We start from the raw sequence: 19,143 nt of genomic DNA on the forward strand, positions 1-19,143 counted from the left end.
CCTTACTAGTAAAAAAGGCCCGTTTCTGAAAAAAATGAAACGGGCACTAGCAAGGCTATCTTGTAATGGGGATTATGTTTTTAAGGCTCTCATCGAAGCAATTTCTCCTCTCTCCCCTGCCCTCCCCTCCATGTCCAGCGATTCTTCCTTCCCCTCCATGTCCAACGATTCTGACCTCCCCTCCATGTGCAGTGATTCTCCTCTGCCCTTCTGTATCCTCCGTGTCCTGCGATTCTGGCCTCCCCTCCATATACAGCGATTCTCCTCTGCCCTGCCCTGCCCTCCCCTCTGTATCCCAGGATTCTGGCCTCTACTCCATGTCCAGCGATTCTCCTCTGCTCTGCCCTGCCCTCCCCTCCATGTCCAGTGATTCTCCTCTGCCCTGCCCACCCCTCCGTATCCCAGGATTCTGGCCTCCCCTCCATGTTCAGCGATTCTCCTTTGCCCTGCCCTCCCCTCCGTGTCTCGCAATTCTGCCCTCCCCTCCATGTCCAGCAATTCTCCTCTGCCTTGACCTCCCATCCGTGTCCCATGATTCTCTCCTCTCCTCCCATCCCATCCAAGTCCATCGATTCTCCTCTGCCCTGCCCTTCCCTCCCCTTCCCTCAATGTCCCGCAATTCTGTCCTCCCCTCCATGTCCAGTGATTGTCCTGTGCCCTGCCCTCCGATCTGTGTCCCATGATTCTGCCCTCCCCAGCGATTCTCCTCTGCCCTGCCCTCCCATCCGTGTCCTGCGATTCTGTCCTCCCCTTCATGTCCTGTGATTGTCCTGTGCCCTGCACTGCCATTCATGTCTCGCGATTCTGCCCACCCCAGTGATTCTCCTCTGCCCTGCCCTCCCATCCAGCATTCCCTACAGGCAGGTTGGGCTCACGTCCCCTCCAGCGTTCCGTTGCCTTCACTTGCTTGCGTTCATAACATCCTGACGTCAGCTCGCCTCCAGCGTTCCCTTCCCTCTCACTGTTCCACCCTCCTCTACTACTACTACTACTTAACATTTCTAGAGCGCTACTAGGGTTACGCAGCACTGTACAAATTAATAACTAAGGACGGTCCCTGCTCAGAAGAGCTTACAATCTAAAGGACGAAATGTCAAGTTGGGGTAGTCTAGATTTCCTGAGTAGAGGTGTTGTGATTAGGTGCCGAAAGCGACATTGAAGAGGTGGGCTTTGAGCAATGATTTGAAGATGGGTAGGGAGGGGGCCTGGCGTATGGGCTCAGGGAGTTTGTTCCAAGCATGGGGTGAGGCGAGGCAGAAAGGGCGGAGCCTAGAGTTGGCGGTGGTGGAGAAGGGTACTAAAAGGAGGGATTTGTCTTGAGAGCGGAGGTTACGGGCAGGGACGTAAGGGGAGATGAGAGTAGAGAGGTAATGAGGGGCTGCAGATCGAGTGCATTTGTAGGTTAGTAGGAGAAGCTTGAACTGTATGCGGTATCTGATCGGAAGCCAGTGAAGTGACTTGAGGAGAGGGGTGATATGAGTATATCGGTCAAGGCGGAAGATAAGATGTGCGGCAGAGTTCTGGATGGACTGAAGGGGGGATAGATGGCTAAGTGGGAGGCCGGTGAGGAGTAGGTTGCAGTAGTCAAGGCGAAAGGTAATGAGAGAGTGGATGAGAGTTCGGGTGGTGTGCTCAGAGAGGAAGGGGCGAATTTTGCTAATGTTGTAGAGGAAGAAGCGACAGGTCTTGGCTATCTCCTGGATATGCGCAGAGAAGGAGAGGGAGGAGTCGAAGATGATAGCGGGGATGGGACGACTTCCCTATGAAGAAAGATTAAGGAGGCTAGGGCTATTCAGCTTGGAGAAGAGACGGCTGAGGGGAGACATGATAGAGGTATATAAAATAATGAGTGGAGTGGAACAGGTGGATGTGAAGCGTCTGTTCACGCTTTCCAAAAATACTAGGACTAGGGGGCATGCGATGAAACTATAGTGTAGTAAATTTAAAACAAATCAGAGAAAATGTTTCTTCACCCAACGTGTAATTAAACTCTGGAATTCGTTGCCGGAGAAAGTGGTGAAGGCGGTTAGCTTAGCAGAGTTTAAAAAGGGGTTGGACGGTTTCCTAAAGGACAAGTCCATAAACCACTACTAAATGGACTTGGGAAAAATCCACAATTCCAGGAATAACACGTATAGAATGTTTGTACGTTTGGGAAGCTTGCCAGGTGCCCTTGGCCTGGATTGGCCGCTGTCGTAGATAGGATGCTGGGCTCGATGGACCCTTGGTCTTTTCCCAGTATGGCATTACTTATGTACTTATGACACTGAGGTTGCGGGCAGATGAGACGGGGATGATGAGGGTGTTATCAACTGAGATAGAGAGTGAAGGGAGAGGAGAAGTGGGTTTGGGTGGGAAAACAATAAGTTCAGTCTTGGCCATGTTCAGTTTCAGGTGGCGGTTGGACATCCAGGCAGCAATGTCGGATAAGCAGGCCGATACTTTGGCCTGGGTTTCCGCGGTGATGTCTGATGTCATTTCGTCTTTACTCGAGGGTGGGACAGTGGGACTGTCCAAAAGTGACTGCCTTTCAGTCTCTTTGTTGGAAACACATAGAATTTGGGTTTTACCCCAGTTCTTCTGGGTTTAATTCTAATTCTGAAGGACTCAAGCTAATCTCCGTAACTGGTGGTAGGAGCGGTGAAAGCAGGACTGGGCTTAAGGAGGTCTCTTCTACCATCTCACCTTCCTCACTTCCCATGGGCAAATCTATTTCCTCCATATACAACAAAAGAGTCCATGAAGTGTCAAGAAGTTAGATGCTCCCATTTCTTTAATTGTGTCTTTTCTCTTCCCCATCCTTTTTTACCTTGCCATTGGGTAAATACTTGCAAAAGCATAATACTGCAACAATGGAAACCAACTCATGCCCTCAGCGGGGGCCAGGGCACGTGACTACAGGCCGCATACCATAGCTCCCTGCTGATTATAAAGGGGATTGCCCGTGGGTCAAGGGTCAGCTGTTTTGGTATCCAGCATGAAACCTCCAACTTCCTCCTTTACCAATCCACCTCGGTTCCTCTAAGATGGCTCTCCTCCAGCATACTGCAACTATCTGAAGTTTATAAAGAGGACTGCCTCTGTTGTTCTTGCTGTCATCACCTGTGTACTCAAGAGTCAAGAGTCAGCTGTTTGAGGAGTCAGTAGTGAAACTTCCTCCAGCTTCCTCCTTTACCTCTCCATCTATGGTAGTTCTCTGTGTTATCTACAAATCTGTTCACTTCACTCTTTACTCCGTTGAAAAGAATCAGTCACAGTACAGACCCCTGGAAGATTGTACTTTTTAGTTTTCTCTATTGGGAAAACTGATCATTTATTCATACTGTTTCCAATTTTTTAACCAGTTAGTAATCCACAATAGGACTTTGCCTCCTATTCCATAACTTTCTAGTTTCCCAAGTAGTCTCTCATGAAGTGCTATGTCAAATGCCTTCTAAAAATCTAGGTAGAGTATATCAGTAGCTCACTCTTATCCACATGCTTATTAATACCTTCAAAATCTTACAGATTGATAAGGCAAGATTTCTCTGTGTTAAATCCATAGGCACTTCTATCCCTATGGCTAGCTTCTACCATTTTGCCCAGCAACACCGTCAAGCTTATTGGTTTGTAGTTTCCTTGATTACCTCAGAGTCCTTATTAAAGACTGACGTGGCTGCTTTTTACTTTCCTTTGTCACGTTTGTTCTTGTTGCTGCCACTATTATGTATTAAATTGATTTTGTAAACTGCTTTGATGTTTTTATGGTCCCAGTCTATCGTGAATAAACCTAAACCCAAATCATCACCATCAAAGATCGCTTCTGACATGGGTATTTCCCTGACAGCCTCCTCAATAAAAACGGAAGAAAATAATTTTATTTTTCGGCTTTGGCCTTCCCTTCCCTTAGTGCCCTTTTAACTCCTCGATCATCTAGTGGTCCAACTAACTGCCTCACAGGCTTTTTTCTTTGAATATATTTTTAAAAGCTTTCATTGAGAGTTTTTGTTTCTCTAGAAAGCTTCTTTTCAAATTCTCTTTTGGCTTACTGTAATGCTTTAAAACTAAGTGCTTATGTGCTTTCCTATATTCTGCGTTTGAATTTGTTTTTCATTTTTTGAAATACAACCTTTTGGCTCTAATAGCCTTTTTCACCTCACCATTTAAGAATAAGTCCAATTTTACATAGGTAGCATAAGTAGGAAAGCGGAAACAGTCATTTTGGGGGAAAAAAAACATGTTGAAACAAGGAGCAACATCACAGGTTTGGAGTGTGTAACTGCAAATACTTACACATATAAGTGGCAATTGTGCTACCTATGCATGTAAATTCTGGCATTTACATGCATAGACGTCAAATTTTATAAAACTGAACATCATAAGGGTGCCACTTAAGGAGCCAAGCTAGAAAACTCTAAATTTTGGATTTTAGGTTTTAAACATCAGAAAGGTTACAAAACCACCCTACCACAGTCAGTCCTGCAAACCCCAGATCCAAACCGACAGTTAGCTGACACATTGGCTCAGAGCAGGTGTAAATGCTGGTATCTAGATTTTGTAAAGTGTGTGTGTGTATATATAAAATTGGAAATAAACCCACATATTTTTAGGCCCTTCAAAACCGCACCCACAACATGCCTTCTTCAAAACAGTGCATGCTGCAGATCTACATGTATAAATAGTGGCATGTAAATCACTCAGGTCAATATTCAAAGCAATTTAACTGGCCAGAAATGACTCCTAGCCAGTTAAATCGCTTGCTCAGGGCTAACCAGTCACTTTCAATGGTACTTAACCAGTTAGTGCTGTTGAAATATGTCAAATGGGTCCAGATTCACGCAACAGTGTTGATCTAGTCCTGGGCTTATAGGTGTTGGTAATGTGCTTTGAAATAAAAAAGTTTATAGGCTGCCTGAATATGGCTATATTTTCCACAGGGTGGTTGAACAAAGCTGCTGGGTGATTTAGCCACAGTGATGTGGTTTAACAGTTTAAATGGAACCTTACCTAGGAGGCTATTTTTACACCTTAAAACCTTTATGTTTATGTTGTTAAAGCTTTACTGAGAATTTTCACAGTGACCTTAGAGTACATGTCTGGTATATCTCCAAGGGGTCTGTTTGCTAAGTCGTGCTAGTGGCTTCCGCGCAGCATTGCCAACACAACCAATTCAAAGTGAATGGGCTATGTCTGCACTAATGCACAGCCAGCCACGCTACCGGCTTAGTAAACCCCAGTGCAAGTCTGGTATGCAATGTTCTTAAGATTTTGTTTGCTTGAATCACACAAAGGCATGCCTTTTTGATACATGAATACATAAAAAAACTGATTTAAATATGAGTTGCCAGTAGCCCTCACTGTCCCACTGTATATGGGATACACACTTTGCTAAAAAAAAATTTTTTTAGGACAGAGATAGACATTTTGTTTCACCTTTTATCAGGAATGAGATTCATTTTTTTTTCTAGCATGTTGCAAGACACACACTTGTCGATTTTATGGTTTTAGGTTATTCTTTGATTTTTCATGCCATTAATTATGCTTATATGCATGGTCACATTTACTTTTTTGTAATTGTGCTTGTTGTTTTTTTGATTTATTGATTTGCTGATTTTGATGTTGTATGTTAAATATATGATTTGATTACTCTTTTTAGTTATATACCCCTGAGGCAGCCCTTGTCGGGTGAACCATAGACCACATTGGGTAGAGTCCTTAATAAAGAATTATATTTTGGGAAATTTTGTCTGGGATCTGTTCTTTTTTCTTTGATCTGATACAGATCTGTATAGCCTCTTGAGTAAGTGCTGTATGCTAAAATATACAATAAGTTAAAACCTACAATATATTGTAAGGCTACTAGGTGGCACTGTTCTATTTAAGGGATATGTGGGTTGCTTTGTGGTCAGTTGCTTTTCTTACTATCCTTTCAAAGGAGATGCATTCATTGCCTGTCACAAAAAGATGAAGCTTTTATTTACTAATGAAAGTCCTGTTTCCAATGCTGGATTTAGGCACAGGCAGCATAAGCAATGTAGAGGGGCATAATCGAACGGTGCCGGCCAAATAGATGGCCGGCACCGCAAAGAGCAGTCCCGAATCGTATTATCAAAAAAGATGGCCGGCCATCTTTCATTTCGATAATGCGGTTGGGGCTGGCCAAATGGCTGGGTTTGAGATGACCGGCATCGGTTTTCGCCGATAATGGAAACTAATGCTGGCGATCTCAAACCTGGCCAAATCCAAGGCATTTGGTTGTGGGAGGAGCCAGCATTTGTAGTGCCAGGACACCAACTGGGCACCATAGGGGGCACTGCAGTGGACTTTATAAATAGCTCCCAGGTGCATAGCTCCCTTATCTTGGGTGCTGAGCCCCCCAAATCCCCCCCAAAACCCACTCCCCACAACTGTACAGCACTACCATAGCCCTTAGGGATGAAGGGGGGGCACCTACATGTGGGTACAGTGGGTTTTGGGGAGTTTTGGAGGACTTAACATTTACCACCACGAGTGTAACAGGTTGGGGGGGGGGCTGGGTCCACCTGCCTGAAGTGCACTGCACCCACTAAATACTGCTCCAGGGATCTGCATACTGCTGTCAGGGAGCTGGGTATGACATTTAAGGCTGGCATAGAGACTGGCAAAAAAAAAATAAAAAATTATATATATATATATATTTTTTTTTTGAGTGGAAGGGGGTTGGTGACCACTGGGGGAGTAAGGGGAGGTCATCCCCTATTCCCTCCAGTAGTCATTTGGTCAGTTGGGACTGAAAAAAACGGACCAAGTGAAGCCTGCGAAATGCTCGTAGGGCCGGCTTTCTTTTTTTCATTATCGGGCGAAGCCGGCCATCTCGTGAGCATGCCCCTGCCCCATCCCGCCTTCGCTGCCCTACCGACACGCCCCCTTGAAGTTTGGCCAGCTCTGTGATGGAAAGCAGTTGGTGCCGTCCAAAAGCGGCTTTCGATTATACCGATTTGGCCGGGTTCAGGAGATCGCCGGCCATCTCCCGATTTGTGTCGGAAGATGGCCGGCGATCTCCTTCGAAAATAAGCTGGATAGAAGCATACCTAGGGCACCAAACTCTGAAGACATCCAAACTGGAGCTTGGAAAAGGGTGTGTTCTCCCCACTGGTCCTCTGTCAATCAGAGCCACAGTCTTAAATCCAGTCCTGCTGTTTCAGTTTCCTGATGCATCTTTTTGAGTACATTGGAACAAGTTCACTTGGTATCAGGTTATAGATCCAGACACTGATCTATGAACACCCAGCAAACAGTTCAGAATAACCTTGTGGATTAGAGAGGCCTTGGAGGATCATAGACAACTATAAGACTCTTGGAAAAGGTCTACTAACTGTGTGAAGGCTAAGCAAGAAAAAAAAAAAAGAACTGACTTTTGGTGGACAAACTGCAAATTAGAAGTTTAAAATAGAAATATTGTTATCCAAGGATGATCAGTGAACCCGGAATAATGAAACAAAAAGAACTGACAAGTGAAGGCTGTATTACCCTGGGGCTACAAATGATCTAGTACATCTAGAAGAGGCCACAGCTCACAGTTCTTTGCACGATTCTTTTGTAAGGAGTAAGCAACCCACTGAGGGACCCCAAAATAGATGTACTTTTATACTTAGCTGACACAAGGTCAAATGACAGTACTCCATAGTGGAAGTGTTGTTTCCCTACTCAGAAATCTCAGATACTTCCTGTGGCTTGGATGTATCTTTATGTTAGTATAGGCATCTTTCAAGTCCAGAAAACATATCCAATCTCCTTTTGGAATTATGGGAAGCAGGGTGCCAAGGAAACCATCCTGAACTTTTTGATTGACCAGATATTTATTCAGGGCCCTCAAATCTAGGATGGGGCAAAATCCCATCATCTTCTTTGTGTCCAGGAAGTACTTGAAGTAAAATCCTTCCTTGGTGGAACTGGTTCAACTACATTGGCCTGTAAGAGGGAAAAGAGTTCCTTGGTAAGCAATTTCTGATACTAAAAGCTTCACCTTGATGCTCTCAGTGGACAATTTTGAGGACTACCTTCCAATTGTAGGCTATAACCTGACTGGATTATTTTTAGAACCCACTGGTCTGAAGATATAAGAGGTCACCTTGTCTGGAAAAAATTCAGTCTCCCTTTGCCCAGTAGGTCATCCAGGACAATTACTGAGATTAAGGCTGTGCTCTGCTGGAACCAGTCAAGGGCTTGCACCTTGCTTTGACTGGGGAGCTGAATTGGGTTTCTGGGCCATCTGCTGTTTCAGATGAGAACAAGGTCACTGGGTCATCTGGGAAGAATGTGTATGCCTGTCAGAGTGATAGGACCTTCATTGCCCTTTGTCAAAATACCTCCTGGATGAGGAGGTTAAGCTGGGAGTGGGACTGGAGATTGACGTAATCATACCCAAGTACTTCTTGATGATGTCAGCTTCCTCCTGCACCTTGTCACCAAAAGATTATGTCCGTGCCACAAACATCCACCAGCTTCTCCTGCACATCCAGTTGGAAATCTGAGGTCTGAAGTTTCCAATTTCCATTGCAGAGGCTCTGGATGCCATATCAAAATTATCATAGTTGTCCTGACCAGGTATTTTCCACACTCATGCTCCTTGGCTGATGGAGTTTGTCAGCCTGTCTCCAGAGAACAATGTCAGCAAACTATGCCACGCTGCATATAACATTCCATAAGTGTATACTCATTAAGAGCTGCTAAACAGCTCTGCGAGATGTAAGCAAAGCATTTTTAAAAACCTTTTCCCCAAAGGGCTTCAAGGTTCTCACCTCCCTCCTCAGGGGCACTGAGTTTCCTTATTCTTGGCACTTTTGAGAGTGGATTTGATTACCATGGAACTAAAATGGAATAAACTTGGCCATCTCCCACACAAAATCATAGAAGGAAAGTTTCTCAAAGGGAGACTTCATCCTCTTGTGTGATGGGAAGGGATCTGAGGGAAGATCAAGAGACCCCTCCAAGAAGACTGCTGGTGCTTCCTCAGATGTCCAGGGGTGCTTAGAATCTGACTCATAAAAGTACTCCCTTGGAGATATCTGAGTGTTGTGATGCTGTCATGGCACTGGCGCTGTCAGGGATTCAGGGATAACGTGAGCCCTTGGACCCCTGCCGAGGAGCGGCAGCGGCAGGCAAACCCCCCCCCCCAACCAACACTGGGCTAGCACACCGGCAAGGCAAGGACTACAGATGCAGAGAAGCAAGCCAGAACACACGGACTGGAACACACTGGGCTGGAACACACTGGACTGGAACTAGGCTTCACCTACACTTGGCTGCCGTTCCCCAGGGGTTGAGCCCCTGTGTGCAGGCAGTCGGCAGGGCTTACAGGACTGGGCTTACAGATAGACTGAGACAACAGGATTCAAAACCAGCTTGACTAAAACAGGGTGAAGGATTCGCAGACAGACAGAAACAGGGCCAAGGAACACCTACAAGCTTGGCAGAAGCCAGACTCAAGATAGACCGACAAGCTGGACAGAAACAGGATATAAGATACACAGGCAGGTCTGGAACTAAAGCTACAGGCAGAGGGCAAGAGCAGAGGAGGACTAAAGCAGAAAACAAACACAGGACTAAGCTCAGACAGGACAAGAACCACAGCAAAAGGTAATGGGCAAAATGGAGGCAGAACTCAAGGAAGACAAACAACAGAACCAGGCAGGAAGCTAGAAGGCTAGAAGATAGCCACAAGGTTACACACAACAGAACTTTAGACAAGAACAAATAGAAGTGCCACAGGCACACCAACCAGAAACAAGGCAAGGCTAGGCAGAAATGCAAACAAATCTGACCTGTAGACCTTTGACGATGCAAAGGCTCTGAATAGAAGGACACCAGTTCCTTATCAAGGCCCTGACTGATGATGTCACAACTCCAGGACACAGGCAGAAAGCATACTGAAGCACAGAGAGGCTTAACACACACAGGTGCAGTATAGTGGAGTAATTAGAGCCATGCTGGAAGCAGCCAGCAGACAGAGACAAAGCTAACTCAGGAAGAACAGACAGAAGCCAGCTCAGAAGCTGACTGCCAGAAATAAGGTGAATCTGAGAGGGGTCATGACCACAATCGTGACAGGCGCCATCCAGTTACCATAAGGATAGAGTTGCCCTGAGCTTCCTAGCTTCACTTTTCTTATCAGATGCTTAAGTAGAACCTCATAAACTAAGATCCAACATATATAGTTGCTAAACAACAACATTATTTAACATAAAGTCATATAAAATAAAACAAAATTATTTGTCCTTCAAAAGTTTGGGTATTCACAGCGGAGCATACTCATTAAGCTGAAACATTATAGCAAAATATTTCTTCTTTACAACTTTGGGGTTCCTTTTACTGTTTGAGCCTACTCCTTAGACCACAGATTTTCTCTTTACAGCTTTGGGGTTTTCTTTTCTTAATCTTTACACCTAGGCATGATAATTCTATCCAGATTTACAGGGTTCTTTCTTTCCGCTGCAGTTCTAACTTAATCTGCAGTAATGGAGTAACTCCTCACCATTAACACCAGCAAACTTTACCTTGTTTCTCTTATTAAGTTAAATAACATAGTGGAATAATCCATATTACTCATCCAGGGATAGAAACTGTCTGGCCCTTGGGAGTTCCTCCTCCTGTTCCAGGCTCCAACCATTCTCTATGGATGCCTGTAGAAAGCCTTAGCACTACTGCCTGCTTTAGGGGTGGACTCACTTCCCTTTCTTGGCTGCCTGCCACAGAGGCTGGAGGAGAAGGGAACTATCTCTAGCCTTCCTTCTTGGAGAAACCTTCCTTGTTCTCCCTTTCAGGATTTATGGCTTTCTGTTCCTCTCTTTGGGTTTAAGTAGAGGAGTGTGGTAGCCATGTTAGTCCACTCTTAAGGTTATCAATAGAAACCAAACAAAATAAAACATGGAAAAGAAAATAAGATGATACCTTTTTTATTGGACATAACTTAATACATTTCTTGATTAGCTTTCGAAGGTTGCCCTTCTTCCTCAGATCGGAAATAAGGAAATGTGCTAGCTGACAGTGTATATAAGTGAAAACATTCAAGCATTACTATGACAGTCTGACAGGGTGGGAGGATGGGGGTGGGTAGGAGGTATGCATGGGGACATCAAAGCATATCATTGATATTCTAACAGGATGGGTGTGGATAGGTGAGGGTGGGGTGATCAACAGAGACATACAGCTTTATGGTTTATAATGGGCTAGGAACCCCAGATCCTTGTTAATTCCTTTCTGTTGAGTGTTAAAATATTCAATCAGTCTGACTTCAAAGGTCTTACGTTCTTGTATGGTTTTAAAGTTACCTTTCAGGATTCTCACTATGAAGTCACTGGTACAGTGTCCTGGTCCTGTAAAATGTTGACCAACAGGTGTGGGAACCCTACTGGCACCAGCATTGTTCATGTGATGTCTATGTAAATTGAATCTTGTCTTAAGCATCTGGCCTGTCTCTCCAATATAGCATCCTTCGTTACATTTTTTACACTGAATGATATATACCACATTGGAAGATGAGCAAGTGAAAGATCCCTTTATGTTGAATATCTTTCCTTTGTGGATGACTTTGGGGTCCTGTGAAATATTTTGGCATTGTTTGCAACTGGATAAATTACAGGGAAGTGTGCCCTTCTGTTCCTTTTCAGTCTGTGATGGAAGTTTACTTCTGATTAGCTTGTGTTTTAAGTTGGGTGGCTGTCGGAAGGCCAGTACTGGTGGGGATGGGAATATCTCTTTCAGTAATTCATCCTCCTGGAGTATAGGTTGTAGATCTCTTATGATTTTCCTCAGTTTTTTCAGCTCTGGATTGTATGTCACTACAAGGGGGATTCTGTCTGTGGATTTTTTCTCCTGCCCTGATACTCTTTGAGGTCTTGGTGTTGATATACTACCTGCAGGCAGTGCACGAGTCTTGAGGATGGACTGCACTGCCTCCAGCCTCAGCATCGATACCCTTGATGTCATAGCTTTTTGTCATGCAAAGAAGCACTCGATGTGTTCCTTGAATCTACCCATGAAATGCTTCTCGGGCTGCCATCAATAAAGCCTGGGCCTCAGTTGGTGTGGTCATGAACTAGAGAGACACCTGTGATTTATTGGAGGCAAGGTCTCAGCTCCTTAGAGGCTAATGTGACCTGTTCAATGTCAAGGAGGGCAAGCTACCCCCACATATTAGGGGTGTTTTCAGGGTATCGGTAACCCTGGTGTCTCGATGCTCTTGGCACAATACTTTGAGGGGGAGAGATGGTGCACCTTGGTCTCTACTCGATGTCCTGCATCAGCATCTCTCAGTGTCAATGAGTATGAGGTCAAATCCTTCCTCTTCCCCGGGGGGGGGGGGGGGGCACGGAGAATTGGAGGATGCCTGACCCCAATGGCCTTTGTCAATGTCAAGGGAGTTTGAGACCCTCTCAATGTTTATGCATCCCCAGTGTCTGATGTAACTCCTGGAGCCATGGAGACCAGTAATCCCAATGTTGATGGACCAAACTTCTCAGCACCAAAAATCCTTTCACGCTGCTTTTGATGCCTCTCCCTCACATCTTCAAATACAATTTTCAAGAAGAGGAATCATGAATAGGTCCCAAGCACTGCAGGCACCAATTGTGGGTGTCCGTAACGGACATGGGCATATTGCACTGGGTATACTTCTTAAAGCCATTGGGAGCTTTCTGCTGGGACATTTTGGGAAAATTAGATGCAATGGCGGTATATCAAGTCCCATTTCCCTTTCCCTTTCAATTTGAGAATAGGTACAAAGTCACAGGGAAAAGTACTTGTAGACATTAGCTTATTGCAGAGAGCTTTCAATATTGCCCTCATAAGGAGTGAGACAACAGAAAATGACACGTGAAATACATTGTTGTTTGTAAACCACTATGGATGGTCTTTATAGACAGGAATGTGGTTCAACAACATTTTTAAATTAATAAATAGATTGTAAATGCTGCATGAAACAATTAGCTTGAATACTTTTCTTAAGGAAGCTATTCCAAATTATTTTGAGGGTAGAGAATAAGATGCAAGACCATATAAATGCTATGCTGGAAGTGGTGGAACAGCTATATGGTATAGTACTAGAGAAGGTATGAAATATAATTTTGCACCAGTTGTATTTACTTTTTTTTATCATGCCAGAATTATACAGTGCTGTTATCAATGCAGTTGACAAAAGGCCCCAGGCAAAAATGGTTTGAGTCAATGCAGTGCTATCAGGACCTTCAGGGGATTCAATGAATTCCTAACCCTACTACTGTCTTTATTTTTTAACTTGAGTAACATGGCAGATTGGATGACGGTGCAGGTGAAGGTGCAGCTGCAGGCAGGGTGAGCTATTTCATGCCATCTCTTCCACACCTGCTCTCCTCGTGCTGCTGATCCATCTTCTTTGTGCTAAGCCACACCAAGCCATGATCAAACCAGCAGGGATCCTAAACTGACCTCAATACTGCTCATCCCTTGCCGCTGCCTGACCCTAAACTAAAAGTGCCAGATCCACTGCCTGCAAGAAGCCTGCATGATTTTTCAGAGCAGGTTGGGAGTCTCAGGTTCAGGAACCATGGACCCGTTAGGGCTCCTCCCTTACTTCAGTGCTGCTGCCTGCCAGAATCCCAGATTTTGGCCAATGGAAGGAATAACTAAGTCAATCAACTTATTTATGTACTTATTTTTCATGATGGAAGGCAGAGAGAGGGAAAGACTGAGAGAAGAAATGGGGCAGAGGTTGAATAAAAGAAGTGTCAAAACTGAACTTTGGACACCACAGCTAGGGCAATAAATTTGCTGATGACACAAAGTTATTCAAAGTTGTTAAATCGCGAGAGGATTCTGAAAAATTACAAGAAGATCTTACGAGACTGGGAGACTGGGCGTCTAAATGGCAGATGACGTTTAATGTGAGCAAGTGCAAAGTGATGCATGTGGGAAAAAGGAACCCGAACTATAGCTACGTAATGCAAGGTTCCACGTTAGGAGTCACCAACCAAGAAAGGGATCTCGGTGTCGTTCTTGATGATACATTGAAATGCTCTGCTCAGTGTGCTGCGGTGGCTACGAAAGCAAATAGAATGTTAGGCATTATTAGGAAAGGAATAGAAAACAAAAGTGAGGATGTTATTATGCCTTTGTATTGGTCCATGGTGCGACTGCACCTCGAATATTGTGTTCAATTCTGGTTGCCACATCTAAAAAAAGATGTGGAGGGGCATAATTGAATGAAAACGTCTATCTCCATAGGCGTTTATCTCCGAGAACGGGTCCGTGAAGGGGCGGACCGAACCGTATTTTCGAAAAAAATAGACGTCCATGTTTTATTCGACAATTTGTGAGCTGGGTGTTTTTGTTTTTCAGCGATAATGGAAAATGAAAGCGCCCAGCTCAAAAACGAATAAATCCAAGGCATTTGTTCGTGGGAGGGGCCAGGATTCGTAGTGCACTGGTCCCCCTCACATGCCAGGACATCAACCGGGCACCCTAGGGGGCACTTTTACAAAAACAAAAAAAAGGTAAAAGAGCTCCCAGGTGTTGAGCCCCCCAAATCCCCCTCAAAACCCACTGCCCACAAGTCTACACCATTACTATAGCCCTAAGGGGTGAAGGGGGGCACCTACATGTGGGTACAGTGGGTTTGGGGGGGTTGGACGACTAAGCATTAAGCAGCACAATTGTAACAGGTAGGGGGGGGATGGGCCTGGGTCCACCCGCCTGAAGTCCACTGCACCCCCTAACAACTGCTCCAGGGACCTGCATACTGCTGCCAGGGAGGTGGGTATGACATTTGAGGGTGAAAATAAAAAGTTGTGAAACATCATGTTTTGTGGTGGGAGGGGGTTAGTGACTACTGGGGGAGTCAGGGGAGGTCATCCCCGATTCCCTCTGGTGGTAATCTGGTCATTTAGGGCACTTTTTGGGGCCTTATTCGTGAAAAAACAGGGTCCAGGAAAAGTGCCCTAAATTCTAGCTACAAACGCATACTTTTTTTCCATTATCGGCGAAAGGCGCCCATCTCTCCTCGGCCGATAACCACGCCCCAGTTCCACCTTCGCCACGCCTCCGACACGCCCCCGTCAACTTTGTATGCTTCCGCGATGGAGTGCAGTTAAAAACGTCCAAAATCGGCTTTCCATTATACCGATTTATTCGTTTTTGTGAGATAAACGTCTATCTCCTGATTTGGGTCGAAATCTAGGCGTTTTTCTCTTTCAATTATAAGGTGGATAGTGGAATTAGAAAAGGTACAGAGAAGGGCAACGAAAATGATAAAGGGGATGGGATGACTTCCCTATGAGGAAAGGCTGAAGTGTCTAGGGGTCTTCAGCTTGGAGAAGAGATGGCTGAGGGGAGATATGATAGAGGTCTATAAAATAATGAGAGGAGTGGAATGGGTAGACGTGAATCGTTTGTTTACTCTTTCCAAAAATACTAGGACTAGGGGGCATGCGATGAAGCTACAAAGAAGTAAATTTAATACGAATTGGAGAAAAGTTTTCTTCACTCAACATGTAATTAAACTCTGGAATTCGTTGCCAGAGAATGTCGTAAAGGCAGTTAGCTTAGCGGGTTTTAAAAATGGTCTGGATGGCTTCCTAAAGAAAAAGTCCATAGACCATTATTAAATTGATTTGGGGAAAATCCACTGCTTATTTCTGGGATAAGCATCATAAAATGTATCGTGCTTTTCTGGGATTTTACCAGTATTTGTGACCTGGATTGGCCACTGTTGGAAACAGGATACGGGCTTGATGGACCTTCGGTCTGTCTCAGTGTGACAATACTTATGTACTTATAATGCAGGGTTGAAACCAAGGTTGAACATGAGACTGTAAATGTTCTCCCAGATTAAAAAAAAGAGGTGAACCACTGCAATATGATGCCTTCACTCCCTATAGACCTTAGGCAAAAGATAAGGATTGTATGGTCCACTAGGTCGATGGTGGCTGATGTCTAAAGAGATGACTAGAACAAACTCCTCCTTTTCAAAAGCCAAATTAATGTCTAGCAAAGCTGTCATAATAGTTTTAGTGCTATGGCATGGATGGAATCCAAACTGACAGGGTAAAACATTGAGATTTAATTATTTTTAGTGAATTTGGATAGGTAGTAGAGATTAGAGATGGGTCAGAAATTTGCAACAATCGAGGGATCAGAATTGTTCTTGCTTTCAAATGGAGGGGAATTCACCAGTGGTTAGACTATTATTTAGAACAATCAGTGAGAATAGAATAAAACCATGCCTAATCATTTTAAATCAGGATCAGGGGACAGGATCAAGAGCACAAGTTGTAGCTCGAGTAGTGTAGATTAATTTTGCCAACAAAGTCAGAGTAGGTTAAAAGATCACCAGAAATGCATTAGGGATTGAGAGTCCATGATGGATTTAATCTCTGCTATCATCTGAGTAGACTGTGAGATTGAAGTCAGGGAACTGGACTCTGGATAGGTTGACCATTTCTGAGCACATTGTGAGTCTAAACATAGTAACATAGCAAATGTCAGCAGATAAAGACCTGCATGGTTAGAACATAAGAGTAGCCATACTGGGTCAGACCATTGGTCCATCCATCCCAGTATCCTGTTTTCCAAACAGTAGCCAAGCCAGGTCACAAGTACCTGGCAGAAACCCAAATAGTGGTAACACTCCATACTACAAACCCCAGGGCAAGCAGTTGATTCCCTTGTCTGTCTCAATAGCAGACTATGGACTTTTCCTCCAGGAATTTGTCCATACCTTTTTTTAAACCTAGATACGCTAACCGCTGTTACTACCTCCTCTGACAAAGAGTTTCAGAGCTTAACTATTCGCTGAGTGAAAAAATATTTTCTCCTATTTGATTTAAAAGTATTTCCATGTAACTTCCTTGAGCATCCCCTAGTCTTTGTACTTTTGGAACGAGTAAAAAATTGATTTACTTCTACTCGTTCTACACCACTCAGGAGTTTGTAGACCTCAATCATATCTCCCCTCATCCATCTCTTTTCCAAGCTAATGAGCCCTAACCTCTTTAGCCTTTCCTCATATGAGAGAAGTTCCATCCCCTTTATCATTTTAATCGCTCTTCTTTGAACCTTTTCTAATTCCGCTATATCTTTTTTGAGATATGGTGACCAGAACTGAATGCAATACTCAAGGTGCGGTCGCACCATGGAACAATACAGAAACATTATAGTATTTTCGGTCTTATTCACCATCCCTTTCCTAATAATTCCTAGCATCCTGTTTGCTTTTTTTGCTGCCGCCGCCACCGCCACAAACTGAGCAGAAGATTTCATTGTATTATCTACAATGACACACAGATCTTTTTCTTGAGTACTGACCCCCAAGGTAAATCCTAGCATCAGGTAACTGTGATTTGGATTAATTTTTACAATGTGCATTTGTCCGTGTTAAATTTCATCTGCCATTTGGACACTCAGTCTTCCAATTTCCTAAGATCTTCCTGCAATATTTCACAGTCCACACATGTTTTAACAACCTTGAATAGTTTTGTATCATCTGCAAATTTAATCACCTCACTTATCATTCTGATTTCCATATCATTTATAAATATGTTAAATAGTACAGGTCCCAGTACAGATCCCTACGGCACTCCACTCTCCCCCATTGAGAGAAATGACCATTTAACCCTACCCTCTGTTTTCTGTACAATAACCAATTCCTAATCCACATCTGAACCTTGCCTCCTATCCCATGACTCTTAATTTTTCTCATGAGTCTCTCAGGAGGAACTTTATCAAAAGCTTTCTAAAATTCTAGATACACTACATCAACCGGATCACCTTTATCCACATATTTATTCACGCCTTCAAAGAAATGAAGCAAGTTGGTGCAGGGGTGTAGCCACGGGTGGGCCTGGATGGGCCTGGGACCACCCACTTTGGGCTCAGGCCCACCCAGCAACGGTGCACCTCATAGACGCCCAAACCCCGACTTTTCCCTTCCTGCTGCTCACTTCAGCTTTCCTTCCTCCCAGCCACCCGCCGGCACGCCGCAGGTTTTGTTCCCTCCCTGCTCCTTCCCCTGTCATCCCCGTCCGGCAGCAGTGTTAGCTCCGCTGCTTCAGCAGAGCCACACAGTGCCATGGCCGTCCGCATGCTGCTACAAATGCTTCCTCTGCGCTGGCCCTGCCTCTTCAGAAAGAGTGTCGGAGAAGGTGAAGCCGGCCGGAAGGAAGCAGTCACAGAGCGGCAGCATGCTGATGGACACGGCGCTGTGCGGCTCTGCTGCAGATGTGCAGAGCTAGACCGCAGCGCTGCCCGATGGAGATGGAAGGGGAGGGAGGGGAAAGAAGGCCTGCAGCATGCTGGCGGGTGGCTGGGAGGTAGGAGAGAACAAAAACTGCAGCGGGTGGCTGGCGGGGGTGGGGGAGAGAGATGAAAAATGTGCAGCATGTCAGCGGGTGGCTGGGGGGAGGGGGAAGGAGAGAAAAAACCTACAGCATACCGGTAGGTGGTGTCTGGGGCCCGGGAGAGGGAGGAATCAAAACCTACATCAGATGGCTGGTGGCTGGGAGGGGGGGAGGGAGGAGAAAAATCTGCAGCATGCCAGCGGTGGCTTGGGAAAGGGAGGGAAAAAAACCTGCAGCATGCTGGCAGGTGGCTTGAGGGGTCAGGGAGAGAGGGAAAGACAGGAGCACTGTTGGGATGAGGGAGTGAGACAGGGTAGTACTAGGTGGGGTGGAGGAATAATTGTTCGATGTGGGAAGAGGGATGGAGAGAGAGGGAGAATTGTTGGATATGGGTGGGATGGGATGGGATGGGATGGGGAGAGGGAGGGAAAGGCTGCATAGGAGTGGTAAAGGACCAGAGAGAAATAAAAGTGTTGGACATGGAAGTGGAAGGAAAGGAGGGAGAGATGAGAGGGGAAATGTTGAACATGGCATTGAGGTGAGGGGAAGGAAGGATGGAGAGATGCTGTGTGGTGGTGGTGGTGGGGGGGTGACTGAGATGTTAGACCAGGGACTTAAGGCAGGGAGAGGGAGAAAAGTTGGACATAAAGGTGGAGGAGAGGAGAGGAGAGGAAAGGAGAGATGCACAAGCGGGGGAGGGGAGAAAGAGGGAAGATGGATCCAGGGAGAAAAGATGGACAATGGATGGTAGGGAAGAGAAAGGGAAAATGCTGAACAATGGGGGAGGGGAGGGGAGAGAGATGGGACAGGAAGATGC

The 19,143-nt window shown here is 45.1% G+C and overlaps 1 protein-coding gene across 4 annotated transcripts in view; it reads left to right on the forward strand.

Moving 5' to 3' along the window:
* Positions 1–19,143, forward strand: part of GRIN1 (glutamate ionotropic receptor NMDA type subunit 1) — a 703,940-nt gene that overhangs the window by 142,828 nt on the left and 541,969 nt on the right. The gene's annotated exons all lie outside the window — the stretch shown is intronic.

Source organism: Microcaecilia unicolor, chromosome 6 (genome assembly GCF_901765095.1).
Source record: "Microcaecilia unicolor chromosome 6, aMicUni1.1, whole genome shotgun sequence".
In the NCBI taxonomy this organism is placed as follows: domain Eukaryota; kingdom Metazoa; phylum Chordata; class Amphibia; order Gymnophiona; family Siphonopidae; genus Microcaecilia; species Microcaecilia unicolor.